Below are 11,858 nucleotides of genomic sequence, written 5' to 3' on the forward strand. Positions count from 1 at the left end.
TTCCTCTCGAGATCGACAATGGATGGCCCTTCCCTGAGAATCACTTGTGGTTCAAAGCAAGTGTTTCCAACGCCGACGATTGGTTGAGTTGAAGTTCATTTCATTGCTTGTTATTTGTTGTGTGATGAAAACTTTAGTATTTATAATTTATCCTCGTTGTCGATGTGGGTTGATGACCTGTTGTATGTAATAAAATGATATGCCTGTGATAAACTTACTAAATTTATGAATGACTTTCGAGTCGCTTCTCTGAGTAAGGGGTGCGACGAGGCAAAAAAATATTTTCCGAATACATAATTGTACGTGCATTGCAACAGGTTATCAGATGAGGCCAATCAACAATAGTAGTGCACTATTTGTACTAGCTTCACATGCTTCGTGCGTCGGGCGGGTGTTTTTACTGTAGCCATATGTTCATGTGTTTGATGTACGTGACCAGCACCTCGAATCCTCGATACTACTAGTACTGTATAAGTAGTAGGAGTAGTAGGGTGGCATGGGCCAGAACAAGCATTCACATCCCGGAGTATGGCACACGCCACCAGCACGACATCCATGTGACACGATATTTCTTGGAGTCCGTGCTAGAGCAATCTCTTCAACCTCGTCGTTTCTCTAACTCAGCCATCACGCCGCGGGCGAGGTGGGGGTTTGCTGATAGTCGGTTTCCTCAACTACGGTCCCACTTGTAAGGCCAACTCCAACGCACGATCCCAAACGGACCTCCATTTTGCATGAACTCCAACGATAATTTTGACTACGAAAGCAAGACCAAAGAAAACAAGAACCACAATAATATATTTTAGAAGATATCCAACTTCCATAACTGCTCGTGTAAGTTGTATTAGTGCTTCTTTCTTCGTGCAGAGGCTCGATCTTGCGTGCTTCTTTCTTCTTTGAGTGTAAAGAAGTAGACGTTGCTTCCTCGCATCTAGTCTCATGTCTAGCCTCTATTCTAGTAGGAATATCAACAAGTGCACTAGTCTCATCTCTAGCCTCTATGCTAGCAAAAAGTGCTAGAACATCTACTAGATTGCGATCTATCAATATATCGATGTACTCTTCTTCCCAATACCAAAACTTGCATCCATTCTACACAATAATTTTTTTAAGTTAGCACAACTAGTCTAATCCGAGAGCACAACTGAAGATTTGGTCGGGTTCTTCCTCCTTTTGCCAACACGTTGGACATCCAGCATCCAGGTCGTGTCATGCAAGAAAATAGAGTGGTAGTTGAAGCCACGTGATGTGCATCTTGGGTTAAACTGTAAATAGAATCTTACTACTCTTGAGTAACTCCAAAAACGGCCACCGAAGATCTTTATTGGATTTGTTTTTCATCACCAACACGTCGAGGTGAAAGATGTGCAGGTTCAGTGGGTCCTCTTGCGTTTTTATTGACATGTGGGACCGCTTATGAGCAAACAGACGATGGGCTCCGCGCGTTCGCTGGCTGGCTGAGAAGAGAGATAGAGGAGGGCTGAGCACGGACTCGAGGAAATTTGTTCTACGTAACCAGCACCTCGATATAGGCTCGATATAGTGGGGTGGCATGAGCCATAACTAGCTTTCATGTCTAGCAGTACGGCACACGCCACCCACACGAGTCCCATCGACACCAATTTTCTTGGAGTCCGTGCTACAACCATATCTTCTCCCTCCTGTTTTATCAGCCATCGCGCGGTGCGCAGGGTGGGAGTTTGCCGATAGTCGGTTTGCTCAACTGTGGTCCCACTTGTAAGTGAAAATGCAACACCGTACGCATTCCCCCTTGAGCAGCGTGCCGGACCAACCGTGTGGGGGTGCGACGCGAACATGGTAGGCTTTTCCTTTTGAACTTGTAACTTGTAAAATTTGGTTCTCCTCCATGGCGCGACCGATAGATAGAAAATAACGATTTTCCCTAGAGTAATGAGCAGTTTGGTTCTCGCACCGTTAATGCATGGAGTACGTACGGAAATTATGAAGTTGATGCGAAAGGTAAGATAATTACTTGTAGTACCATATACTACTACATGGATTTGACGGAAAGATAAAATTATATACAGATCCATCAACGACATCCTCATGCCCTAGTGCACCGAGTCACCAACTGACGTGTGAGGAGCAGCGGTGTTGGCGGCGAGCTCAACATGCTTCTAAACAATGCCGTCCAAGGTTGCCCTGCGGTCCAAGAAGGCCAGCGTCTTATCGTCCTCCTCTTGCATGTAGTAGTCTTCGTGGATGATTTGCGCGTAGACGTGGGTGATTATGTCGATGGTGTCATGCTGCGCCAGGCGCTACGCGGCGAGCGCGACCTCGAGGTGGACATTCTCCGGCACGATAGCTGGCAGTCGTAGGGCCACCCGTGCGTCGAAGAGGTTGTCACCATAGTGGCCGTTGAGGGTGGCGGGCATCACAGAGCCTGGGCGCGTCGGCTGGAGGCGTACATCAAAGTCGTCCGCGAGCTTCTTGACGACGGTGAACTTGTCGAGGAAACCGACGAGGACCTCGTCTAACAAGGAGATGAAGCTGTTGTCCAAGCGGCCCCTCGCCCTGGCGGCCTCAAGCAATACCTCGAGACATTGCTCGGTGTTGGGCCACAGGCCGGCGTCATGGACCATATGGCACAGCCGGTTGATGCTCACGCTCATCGCCTCCATGGGTCTATCTTAGCTTCTAGTCAACTGATCTTGCGATTCGAGTGATCACTCTTGCCCTTGGTTAGCGTGCATAGGTGCGTAGGATTTCGTACTACTCCTCGGCCCTCTACTGCACTAGCCTTTGGCTGTATGATAGGTGGGCCAGCCACCCATTGGGCCCACGTGTCATTCACCCAAAGGCAGTTGCAGTAAGTCAATGAAGCTGCGTCCCCCTCCATGCCGGTGCAGTATAGTCATCTCACCTGACCTTAGTTGGGTCCAAACGAGAGAAGTTTGATGTTTACTGGTTTATTGGCCCCCTTTGCATTTTGCGTCAAGTTTTGACCTTTGATTTAACTAATAAAATGTTAATGCATGTAAACAAAAATGTTGTGTAAGTCACCTTACGAAAACCAAATAATCCCAAAACACTTAGGCACGGTACATTAACTCCCTCCTCGTTTCTTATTTCGTGACATATCAACCTATGAGAGATGTGGGTCGTGCATGCTTTCAATGACTTGAGACTACCAAACATGACATGCAGTGTTTAGTTCATTGCATGTAATCCTATTAATTAGCAAAAAAAAGACATTAAGTTCTCTCGCCGATAGGAATAAACCAATACACCATGTATTTATTTACAGAGGGAGTAGTACATTTTTTGTGACATGCATTACTAGATATTGCTAGTCAAATACTAAAATCCAGATAGACGTGGTAGTACTCCTAAATCCAGACGGTGGTGCTACTAGTACTAGTAGTAGTACTACCAATGTAGTAGGAGTACTAGCACTATACTACCCATTGGTCAAATTATTACGTGCTGCTCCTCACAGTTAAGTGACAAGACCCTGCGCCAGAGATGACATCTAAGTATAGGCGTCGTGTTCAGAATACCATAGTCAGCCTCACCGTCTGCAGTCACTATCATCATGGCTGTAGAGCTAGCCTGCTTACAACTAGCCCTGTTCAACATAATTTCCCATGCGTAGATGCCCGTGCATTGCACGGAACACCAAGATTAGGGGTGGACGGCCCCGGCAGCGGCCATCGCGCCAGATTTTTCCATGGCCTTCTAGATGTGGTGGTGAGGAGATAAGGCTTATTGTGAGAGACAAGGAGTTGTTTGTAAATAGGGAACAAGTGCGGGCATCTTTTTGCAAAAATGGAGAAGTTTGGTTTGTATGCGTCAGATCTAGATCCGACGGCTATTGGTGAAAGATGGGAGGCACACCATCATCACCAACTCAGGACCTGTTTGATTCGCAGGATTTTGAAAACACAGGAATAGGACACGACAATATTACAAGTTTCAAACTGATATTACAAATGTTAGGAGTAATGCTGCACCTACGAAGAGGGAATTACTAGGAAGTTTACGTAAGAACTTTCTTTACTTTAGGTGGATGCAGCATTATCGTACAAACTAAAATCCACCGCCCTGACAAGTCACTAATGGGCAAATAAGTTTTCGAGTCTCTAGCCACTTGATGTTTCAAAAACAAATTCAGCTTCTGCGGAGACTTTGTCATTTAGGCTTTGACTCTTGCGGTGATCATCACGCCATTCATTGTTGTGCCACAGAATGCCAAACCTCATTACCTTGAGCACACTTGCCTCCAGAACAAAGAACCTGGCCAATTTAATCTCAGATGTGCTGCCTCTGTAGTCGATCAAATCAATTTCTATAAGATGGAGATCAAGGCATTCGATGAGATTGTTATAGTGCAACACATTTTTCACTTTTGGGTCTTTTTTTATCTGCAAAAGAAGAGAACATATTAGAGCAGCTGGCTGTATAAGATTGCCATGTCATCAAGAGGTACCAATATCATTCGCTCATACGATAGGGTTGGCTGGCTAGTGATATTTTTTCACTCTCTCTCTCTCTATCTCTCTCTCTCTCTCTCTCTTTCTGCTTCCTCTCATTTAACTAGGAGCACGTGAAGATCTTGGGCATTTGTTGCCTTCCACTATGTGGATGATGCCATATTTCGCAAAGGTATGCCACATAATGCACATTGATGTCAAATCAAAAGATTTTGGCACTGCTCTCGCGATGTGAGAGAGTTGGCACCGCTGTGCACACAAACCCACATGTATAAACAAATCAATCAAACCAACTACACCAGCCTCTCACTCTCCCAAACAAGTGTTTTTTATTGCCTCAGTCCTCTCTCTCTCCCATGCAGTGTTTTTTCATTGCGTGAGTTAATTTGGCGCCGGAGCAAAGTAGGTGATCCAGATTGGGGCACCAGGTGAGCAATGGAGGGGCATCGATGCCAAATGCATCACAAGTGAATTTGGCACGTGTTTTGGCCTACATAGCCAACTTTTGTACTCCCTCCGTCTCAAAATTCTTGTCTTAAATTTGTCTAAATACGAATGTATCTAGTTATGTTTTAGTGTTAGATACATCCATATCTAAACAAGTGTAAGACAAGAATTTTGGGACGGAGGGAATACTACCTCGTATTTAGTATAAAATTTTGACCATAGATTTACCTAAGAAAATGCCAATGCATGTCACTAAAAATTACACCATTTGAAGTTATGTTCAAATACGAATCAACGATATAGTTCTTAGTGACACGCATTAACATTTTGTCAGTTAAATCTATGGTCAAATTTTGATACTACAAAATTGGAAGAGTGAACCAGGACGGAGGTAGTACTTGCTCTTAGGGTAACCACAGAGTTACTGGAGTAGTCTAAGTTACTTTCCACTATGACTAGCCTAGGCTACTATAGTAGTACAACATAAAAACGATGCAGGTGATCACGTGAGAAAAAATACTAAAAACATTTCTTTCGGTGCAGTGCGTAGATGCAGTTTTGACACTACACTTGTCATCGTAATTTGGGAAAATTATGAAAAAATTGAGCTACGTTGTGATTACTCTTTACTAATAGGAAAGAAGTTTCACCTTGATGAGTAGCTTCTCCGTGCACGGAAAGCATGTAAGGAATCCAACAACTTTATCTAGATTGGGGCCGATAGATTTTAGTGCCAAGATCTTCACTGTGCGCATGGACTGGGTCAAGCTTGTGGGAATCATTTTCTAGAAGATGGTCGTAAATACATCAAGAAGAAAATTAAAAATCTGAATTTCAAGAAGACGGAGAAGAAGATGATTGATGTACCTGAACAATTACGGATCCAATAAAGAGTTCGGAGAACTTCGCAGACGAGTACACCAACGATGTCAATTTCAGCACGTCAATGACCCTGCTTTTTGTTGGACCTTCTAGATCCGATATAAGCAATCTCTCAAGGAAAGGCGCATTCTCAATGACCATAACGTGGAACAGCTGGAGTGAGCTCTTCCGAATTGATGTCTTGTTGCGGGGCCAGCAAGACACATAAATCCATCAGAGATTCATCGAGGCGATGTGGAGGCTAATGAACCCGTGGATCTGCTCAAGACAAAGGTACTCGAGTGTAGTACAACTGCGGAGAAGGTGCTCCATAGCCTTCTTCGAGATGACAACATCAAAGAGGTCGAGCTGCTTGAGTTGAGGGAGAAGAAGGGCGGGCGGGGCATTAATCCGGGGAAGATAGCAGGAGCTAAAGCTGGCGCGGCGCAGCGTTGGAATGAGGCGGAGCGCGGACGGCAGTAGAGAGCGACATCGTCCAGCTTCAAAGCTGAGATCCTCGAGCTAATCTAGGGCGGGGGATAAGAACCACTCGTCGAACTTGGGTTGGACCTTGCAGTTGGTACTGAACATGCAGATGTCAAGACGTCTGGCTGGCCCAGGGTGCGATGAAAGGATCTTGGCGACTGCGGCCATGCGTTTGCAATCCCCATCACAGAGGCAGCTGTCGACGGTGAGGTTGAGGGGGACGCGGCGCCAGAGGGGGCGCCACCGCAGGGAGAGCAGGGCGGTCCGTGAGGGAGTCCTGGATTAGGGGTCCTCGGACAGCCGGACTATCTACTTGTGCCGGACTGTTGGACTATGAAGATACAAGATTGAAGACTTCGTCCCGTGTCCGGGTGGGACTCTCCTTTACATGGAGGCAAGTTGGATATTCGGATATGTAGATCTCCTTCTCTGTAACCGACTCTATGTAACCCTAGCCCCCTCCGGTGTCCATATAAACCGGAGGGTTTAGTCCATAGGACAACAACAATCATAATCATAGGCTAGCTTCTAGGGTTTAGCCTCTACAATCTCGTGGTAGATCAAATCTTGTAATACTCATATCATCAAGATCAATCAAGCAGGAAGTACAGTATTACCTCCGTAGGGAGGGCCGGAACCTGGGTAAATATTGTGTCCCCCGCCTCCTGTTACCATTAGCCTTAGACGCACAGTACGGGACCCCCTACCCGAGATCCGCCGGTTTTGACACCTACATTGGTGCTTTCATTGAGAGTTCCACTGTGTCGTCTCGGTAAGGCTTGATGGCTCCTTCAATCATCTACAACGATGCGATCCTGGGTCAGGTTTTCCTCCCCGGACAGATTCGGTGGCTTCGCACTGCGGGCCAACTCGCTTGGCCATCTGGAGCAGATCGATAGCTACGCCCCTGGCCATCAGGTCAGGTTTGGAAGCCTGAACTACACCACCGACATCCACCGAGACTTGATCTTCGACGGATTCGAGCCCATGATAGGTGCGCCAAACAGTCACGATGAGCATGACTTAGATCTGCAATCGGACGGTGTTCGAGAGATCACACCTGCGGTTGCCCCGGCTCTCAAACAGGAGCAGATAGTGTCGTCCGAGGACGAGTGGATGGACCCCGCCATGGAGGCCGCATACTCAGCGGCGATAAAGCCAAACACAAACTTTGCCTTCAATAAGGTCTGCTGCGGGAGTCCTGGATTAGGAGGTATCCGGACAGCCAGACTATATACTTTGGCCGGACTGTTGGACTATGAAGATACAAGACTGAAGACTTCATCCCGTGTCCGGATGGGACTCTCATTTGCATGGAAGGCAAGCTTGGCTATTCATATATGTACATCTCCTTCTCTATAACCGGCTCTTTGTAACCCTAGCTCCCTCCGTTGTCTATATAAAGCGGAGGGTTTAGTCCGTAGGACAACAACAATCATAATCATAGGATAGCTTCTAGGGTTTAGCCTCTACGATCTCGTGGTAGATCAACTCTTGTAATACTCATATCATTAAGATCAATCAAGAAAGAAGTAGGGTATTACCTCCATCGAGAGGGCCCGAACCTGGGTAAACATCGTGTCCCCAGCCTCCTATTACCATTAGCCTTAGACGCACAGTTCGGGACCCCCTACCGGAGATCCGCCGGTTTTGACACCGACATTTGTGCTTTCATTGAGAGTTCCACTGTGCCGTCGCAATAAGGTTTGATGGCTCGCCTTGTTATCAAGGACAACATCACCTCCGGAGGAACCCTGGCTGTAGGCCAGACCCTCCGGCTAGGCGGCTTCGTTGTGACCGCCCGTTCGGCCTGCACGCCGACGATGACTTCTGAGGTCATCAAGAATAGCCTCCACGCTAGCTCGGAACTCGCTGAGCAGATGGATCCAATAGAGCTCTCCTCTCTGAACGAGCTCTTGGATCACATCGCCACCCTGGGAGCCGCTACGGACTATGATCGGATCGGGCTTAAGCCCGACCAAAGGGAGATTAACTCTCCGCCGGTCACCCATCAGGTAGCAGTGGTGGAGGAACAATGCAACGACTCTTCCTCTATTCTGAGGACGAACTATGTCCGGATTCTCGAGCTCTCTAAGTCGGATACCCGTTTGCAGGAGGACATTGCCCAAGATCCGAACTTAGAATCGGGCAACGGGCCTGGAAAATTGGGCAACATCCTAGAGTCCGAGCTGCCATGCTCAGAAACTCCTCCGCCCCTGGGTTTCAGATCGGGTCAGGGTTCGGACTTAAATCTACCCACCCACCCAGATGCAAGTGATCTTTCCCACATTAGACAAGAGCCCCAAGAGACAGTACATCACTTCTGGGCCAGATTCCTCCTTGTAATGAACAAGGTCAAGGACTGTCGCGAGGAAGATGCAATCTCATTCTTCTGCACAAACTGCACGGACAAGGGAATTCTCAACGCCATAAGTCGTCATGAGATAATACACTTCGCTGACTTGGCGGCGCTAGTACAAAAGTACTGCGCAATGGAAAGCGCCTGGAAAACCCAAACAAAATTCTGGGATCTTCCAGCTCTCACTAAAACCCTCGTCCGAACTAAAAGGGTGCGCTCCTGTAAGCCACCCAATCCTATCACAAAGAACCAAAGCCCCTCATTGGGCGTGGAACAATACTGGAGGGATGGCTCAACGGGCTATGCAAAATTCATAGTACACCAGATAATATACCAACACACAGCCTTAGAGCATGTTGGGTACTCCAGCAGGTGGCCAAGAGCGGCGAGGACCTCCTCATTAATAATGCCGCAACGCTCCATCCCACGGTGGATAACAATATAGTACTGACAGTCTTTGAGACTTTCGCCACAAACAATCGGCGTAAGCGAGCACTCCGTAGCCTTGCCGAAGTCTGCCACGTTGCAACAACAAATCCATCGAACGACATGGCTATAACTTTCAATGCCAGTGATGAACCTAAATTCCGAACAGTTCGGGCACCAGTCGCATTAGTTCTTAGTCCAATTGTGGATGGGTTCCAGCTTACTAAAGTGCTCATGGATGGCGGCAGCGGATTAAACCTCATTTACGAGGAGAATCTTAACAAGATGGAAATAGACAAGAGCCGCATTGAGCAAAGCATCACGACCTTCAGGGGAATCATCCTTAGTCGGGAGGTACGATGTACGGGAAAAATCACACTCGATATGGTATTCGGCATTCCGGAGAATTATAGGTCCGAAAAAATCATATTCCAAGTGGCCCCGTTCAGTAGCGGATACCACGCCCTTCTAGGGCGGGATGCATTCACAAGCTTTCAAGCTATACCCCATTACGGATACATCAAGCTCAAGATGCCCGGGCACAATGGAATCATCACTCTAGCTAGTGATCCAGACATAGCACTCCGCGCCGAAAACAAAACCGCCGCACTAGCCCTCGAGGCATTATCCGAAGCCCTCGCAACTGAGGAACTAACCATGCTGCGCTCCACAGTGGACAGGGATGATGTGATACTCAACAAGCGACCCAAATCCACCTCCTTTAAACCAGAGGACGAAATAGTCAAATTCTAGGTCCACCCAACGGACCCTACAAAAACAACATCAATTGGGACACAGCTGAACCCGACAATAGATGCCACACTACGAGAGTTCTTGCGCGAGAATTGGGACATCTTCGCCTGGCATCCTTCAGACATGCCAGGTATCCCACGAAGGCTGGCCGAGCATCACTACAAAAAAAAAAATACACTTCCGTGATGATACGTGTTTGTCACAGTAGGTCGCATTTTCTGTCATGCATGTACATCCATGACGATTTTATGACAGAATCAAGATAGTCATACCTGTGCTGTCATAGAAGTGTTCCATAACATTACCAAAATTATCATCACGGAAGTGTCCACTTCCATGACGATAAATCGCGCATCACAGAAGTGCTTTCATCAAGGGTGACCGACACGTGGCATCCACCATAACGGAACGCTGTTAAGCTATCGGGTCGGGTTTTGGATCCGATAACCCGTTAACAGCCCCGACCAATGCGGATTTTCCACGTGTAAAATCATCATTGGCTGGAGGAAACACGTGTTGGCTCATTGCTGGGACAGATGTTATCCACTCATTGGACAGAAGGCGCCTATGATACGTCGACATGTGGCACGACCCAACAGAGGCCCATTCCTGTGAAAAGGTTGGCCTGTTTGACTTGGTCAAAAGGTGGCGGGCCGGCCCATGGAAAGCATGTTAACGGCCTGTTCGCATATAGCCAATTTACAGCCCGCTAACCCAAGGCCCGTTACGCCCTATTCGAATTAGGCCCAGTAGCGTCATCTGGGCCATCCAATATGATTCCAGCCCGTTTTCACTTCTGGCCCATGTATGGCCCATGACGTCTTTTGGTCCATATGAGGCCCTATGTAACTCTTGGCCTATTAACGGCCCATGGTGAAACTGGCCCGTAACGAACAGTGTATCACTTTACACGCATTAACGGCCCATGGTGAAACTGGCCCGTAAAGAACAGTGTATCACTTTATACCCATTAACGGCTCGTTATTCCGTTGGGCCGTTTCCAACCCATGTTATCATTCGGCCTTCTCAGAGCCCATTTATTCTTGGGCTCATTTCCAGCATTCGTTTAATTATGGCCCGTTACTATCATTTTCTGCTTGTGGGCCAAATTCAGCCCATGGTTACAGTCGGCCCGTTTGTGGTCCGTTAATACGTTGGTCATTTTCATAGCGTCATCAAATACTGCCTATTAACGATGGCCCGTTATGGTCGGCCCATGAACGGACGATTCCAACTCTAGCCCGTTTACGGCCAGAATGCGGTCTGTTTGGCCCATGTTTGGACAATCGATCATACGGCCCGTATAAGGCCCATTGTTTCTACGGCTCGTAGAAGGCCCATTGTTTCTATGGCCCGTAGAAGGCCCACTGTTTCTATGGCCCGTAGGAGGCCCAGTGTCACTACAGTAAATATTAGCCCATGGTTATTATGGCCTAGTTTTAAAAAATATGTTATTGCAGCCACTAGAAAACAGCAGAAAAAGAAGTGCACTGACTACAAGCAAACAAATAAACAAGACAACAAGGAAATAAATAAGCAAGCAACTTACACTAGGATATCACGGCTATTACACATATTACATCCACTGGGCATCAAAGTTCGCCACCAGTGCAAATATAGGGAACACAGCAGCATATAAACGCCGCAGCAAAACAAGTCCAGAACTGAAATCACTTCAGAAGATATCAAGAAACAATATCCTGGGTACCCATAATGCTGGCAAGATGCTTGATACGTCTCCAATGTATCTATAATTTATGAAATATTCATGCAATTTTATTATCTGTTTTGAATGATTACGGGCTTTATTATACACTTTTATATCACTTTTGGGACTAACCTATTAACGGGAGGCCCAACCCATATTGCTGTTTTATTGACTGTTTCAGTATTTCGAAGAAAAGGAATATCAAATGGAGTCCAAACGGAATGAAACCTTCGGCAGCGTGATTTTTGGAAAGATTATGATCCAGGAGACTTGGAGTGCAAGCCGGGGGGTCATCGAGAAATCCACGAGTTAGGGGTGGCGCCCACCCCCCAGGCGCGCCCTACCCTCTCGTGGGCCCCTCGAG

Source organism: Triticum aestivum, chromosome 7B, assembly GCF_018294505.1.
Source record: "Triticum aestivum cultivar Chinese Spring chromosome 7B, IWGSC CS RefSeq v2.1, whole genome shotgun sequence".
Taxonomy (NCBI): Eukaryota; Viridiplantae; Streptophyta; class Magnoliopsida; order Poales; family Poaceae; genus Triticum; species Triticum aestivum.